Genomic DNA, 4,086 nt, shown 5'->3' with positions numbered 1-4,086 from the left:
TGCCTTCAGATCAGGTCATGATCCCAGGTCCTCGGATCGAGTCCTGCATCGGGCTCCTTGCTCAGCGGGTAGCCTGCCTCTCTCTCTGCCGCTGCCTGCCACTCTGCTTTTATTTGCTCTTTCTCTCTCTCTCTGACAAATAAATACATAAATAAATAAAATATTAAAAAAATAAAAAAGAAAGAGAAAAGTATGGAAGTTAATCTTTACTTACAGAACACTGCAATATGTGAGATTCCACATAGAACTAAGGAAACCCACTGAGGGGAGAAGCTTCATACAGTAGGGACATTTTGGAACACTCAAGTATAGCTTCCTTGCAAAAAAGTGTTACAGTAACAAAACACATTTAAAAAGAGTTCTTAGTAGAGAAACAGTAAGAAAAACTTATACCAAACTTGGTATACAAACAAATTTATGCTTTGCTATATAATCTGAAAGTTAAAGGTCCCAGGAGTGCCATCCTGAATTTGAGATGCATAGCCTTCAGAGGTAGTTTCTGATACAATATTTTCATCTTCCTCTTCCTCAACAGAGATACTTCTCAATTAAGTTTAAGCTTAATGAAACTTTGTACACAGACTCATTATCATGGCTTTATAGAGCTTCAGTTTTGTCTAGATCTCCACATTCTCCAATCATACCAAGTTTCTCAGTTTCACCTAGTTTCTCAGCAGCCTGAAAGATGTTTGAAGTGGGATCCAGAATAACTGGAATACTTTTGGTATCTTTTGCAGTTGAGAGGTTCATCAGTGGTTCTATTATGCCACAATGAATGCGATATACAATCTGTTCATCTGTCCAACCACTTGTATAACAGCCCATAGCCCAGACAGCTTCATTTTGGGTCTTAAAGTCTGCCTTAGAGAGAACATCAGTGAGGAATGGGACTAAGCCAAGATTCAAAACTTGCTGTATCTGGTCCTGATGACCAGCTGTGATATTTGACATTGTCCATGTAGCTTCCTTTTGAATATTAGTTTTGGGTTCGTTAGCAGGCTGGGAAAGACAGCAAGTGCATCTGTTACATCCTGAGTCTGTTTATCTCTCCCAGTGACAATATTTCCTATGACTCCTAGCATAGGAGTCCCAGTGGACAATTTAGTAGTTCCTAGAAGCTTCACAAGTTGAGCACACTCCTGTTTTCACAACCATTTCAATTCGTTCTTTTGGACCAACAATAAGGTAGGAAATGACCCAGTAAATCCCTGCTAATATACTTCTGGATCATCATGATGCAGGAGATGAACTAAAGTAGGAAGAATCTGCTCGACCTCATCTAACAAGATTCTTCTTGAGACAAAGTTTTCAAGATGTTCAATAAGGTTATGTAGTAACCACACACCAAAGGTGACCTATCAGGAACTTCAAGGAGAACCAACAGTGAGTCAATTGCTGAAACTTGATAATCAAGTCTCAGAAAACCCAACCATCACCTGCAGTATTTCTTAGAGCTCATACAGCTTGTTCACTGGTGTGGGCATGGGGAGATGCCGACAGAAAAATGAATGCTGGGATAACATTTCCATGTACCACAACCGTGGTCTGTTCTGATGTCCCTGAAGCAATGTTAGAGAGGGTCCAGGCAGATTCAAACTGAATGGGATTACAATCAGCTCTGCTCAAGAAAGACACAAATTTTGGACTCAAACCAATCCAATTATGTTGTCTGTGGGGGACTGTTTTTCCCTAGAAAGCAGTTTCCTAGTAGCTTGAGCAGCCTGGAGCTGGCTTTCCAAATTGTTGCTATTTATGCCTTTGACAGAGTCATCAACAGACCAATTCAGTGCCCTGGTTGTTTTGGTTTCTTGAAGTGGACAAGTAGTGTCATCAGGAAATTAGCTTACATTTCTCCTTTTCAACATCTGGTCATCTTTCTTAGCTTTCCTTAGGTCCACATTAACTTCTATTCAGTGCCGTCTTATTTTTGTACTGTTTCTTCTTCTTCTTAAATCTGTTAAGGTGTGCAGTTGGTGAAATAGCATTCTTGTTGGTGGACATGATTAGGAGACAAAGGGAGAGAGCTACACACTGGCTCAGGCTTCCACAGGAGACCATTTGGGGCATTGCAGGCTACAGGTCAGCTGCCTTCAACGTCCACCATGGTTCAGCCCAAAGACGGTGTGCTGACTCCATTTGTTTAAATTAAATTTTAATTTTTAATTAAAATTTTTTTAATAATTAAAAAGAAATGATGGAGTGCCTGGGTGGCTTAATGGGTTAAGCATATGCCTTTAGCTCAGGTCCTAATCTTGGGGTCTTAGGATCAAGCCCCTGTGCTGGGCTCCCTGCTCCACAGGGAGTCTGCTTCTCCCTCTCTCTCTGCCTCTCCCTCCCCTGACTTTCTCAAGTAAATAAGTAAAATCTTTTAAAAATGCTATTATTTCCCATTATCTGAATCTTTTATGTAGCAACCAGTTCCTGCTTTATGTCTGCAAAATCTTTCCAAATATATTAGAAGACATTTACTAGTCTTTTTAAATGTTATCTTCAATTATCTGTATTAGCTCACTGTCTGGGATCAGGTCCCTGGTTTCCATGTATTTGGCCTCTTTTAATGTTTCCCATGTTTTTCTTAATACACTGGTAATATGTATTTATTGTTCATATTTGCAACGCAGAGACTCCATGGGAGGAATATGTGTATTGAAAAAATATCAATTGGCCAGCTACACTTTGAGGTGTATTGCACATTATTATGCATATTATGGTTGAATTGTATGTTATTTCTGGCTATCCCTAAAAGCCATATCATCTGTATTAGCTGTAATTATTCTTACAAAGCCTTTGTTCCATTTCTCAAGAGAGTATTCTATCAGTTTTATGTCTCTAAATAACAACTTGTTAGCAACTCAATGTGAAAATGTGGAAGAGGCTTTAAGAGAGAGAAAAAGGATTCTCTTTTTTAAATGCAGAATTTCAAATGGTCTTAGACAAAAGCTGGATGCCATGTTTGGGCCCCTGAGACTGAAAACCTCTCTCAATATGGTCCTGCTGAACAGCTCAGTTCCCTCTACACTTTAAGAGCCTAGGAAAACTACATCTTATGTTTCATAAATTAACATTTGTTTATATTCTTAGCATGTTCTAGAAATACATTGAAATATCCCCATATCATCTTCCTCATTGTGATTTCACACATTCTTTAATTTTTTTAAAAGATTTTATTTATTTATTTGACAGACAGAGATCACAAGTAAGCGGAGAGGCAGGCAGAGAGAGAGGAGGAAGCAGGCTCCCTGCTAGGCGGAAAGTCCCATGTGGGGCTTGATCCCAGGACTCTGGGATCATATCCTGAGCCAAAGGCAGAGGATTAACCCACTGAGCCACTCAGGTGCCTCTATTCTTTAATTTTTTACAATTATGTTAATGTGGTCTCAAAGTAGAGGAGGTAGGAAGTTTAATATGACTTTTCATTTTGGATTTTCAAAGGAGGAAATATATCTGGCAGAAAAGTTGACATTACACATTTATGAAGACTGCTTTTGTTTATTCATATGAATAACTTAACTATATAATCAAAAACATAACTTTTTAAAAGAGCTGTTCAAAATATTTGCTTTTATGTTATGGGTTTGATTTCAATATTATATTTGTCAGTTTTACTTTAAAATATATCTTTATTAGTCTTCAATCCCTTCAAAAATAGAAAGAATTTAAAATGACTGATTTTCATCTTAAAATATCCCTCTGTGACATTTCATTCCACAGTATATAAATTAGAGTAGCCATAAACTCTGCTTTTGAATCATTGTGTTGCTAAGATGACCTATCATTGAAGGTTACTTGTGATGCAACTAGTTATATCTTTGTACCTTTGGAAATAAAACAGAGTGTGTTTGTCTTCTAATTAATGGGATCCAGAAAACTTAACATTTAAAACATTTTTTTAAATATAATTCCATTTGGATTTGAATAATGTAATTTTAAGTTAATATAACAATATTTACAGATAGCAAAAATTAGAAATAAATACTTTATGTTCTTGCTAATAAACCTAGTAAATTATGAAAAAAAAATTATTTTCTCAACTTTATTCCCTTTGGTCAAACATTTCCAAAACACACACTTGCTTTTAAGTGTTCT

General features: G+C 37.0%; 1 pseudogene; it reads right to left on the bottom strand.

Moving 5' to 3' along the window:
- Window positions 1-425: 425 nt before the first annotated feature.
- LOC131834655 (importin subunit alpha-1-like) lies at window positions 426-2,001 on the bottom strand (annotated as a pseudogene).
- Between the last annotated feature and the right edge of the window lie 2,085 nt (window positions 2,002-4,086).

This window comes from Mustela lutreola, chromosome 6, assembly GCF_030435805.1.
Source record: "Mustela lutreola isolate mMusLut2 chromosome 6, mMusLut2.pri, whole genome shotgun sequence".
Classification (NCBI taxonomy): Eukaryota; Metazoa; Chordata; class Mammalia; order Carnivora; family Mustelidae; genus Mustela; species Mustela lutreola.
This window is presented reverse-complemented; position numbering and strand designations above follow the sequence as displayed.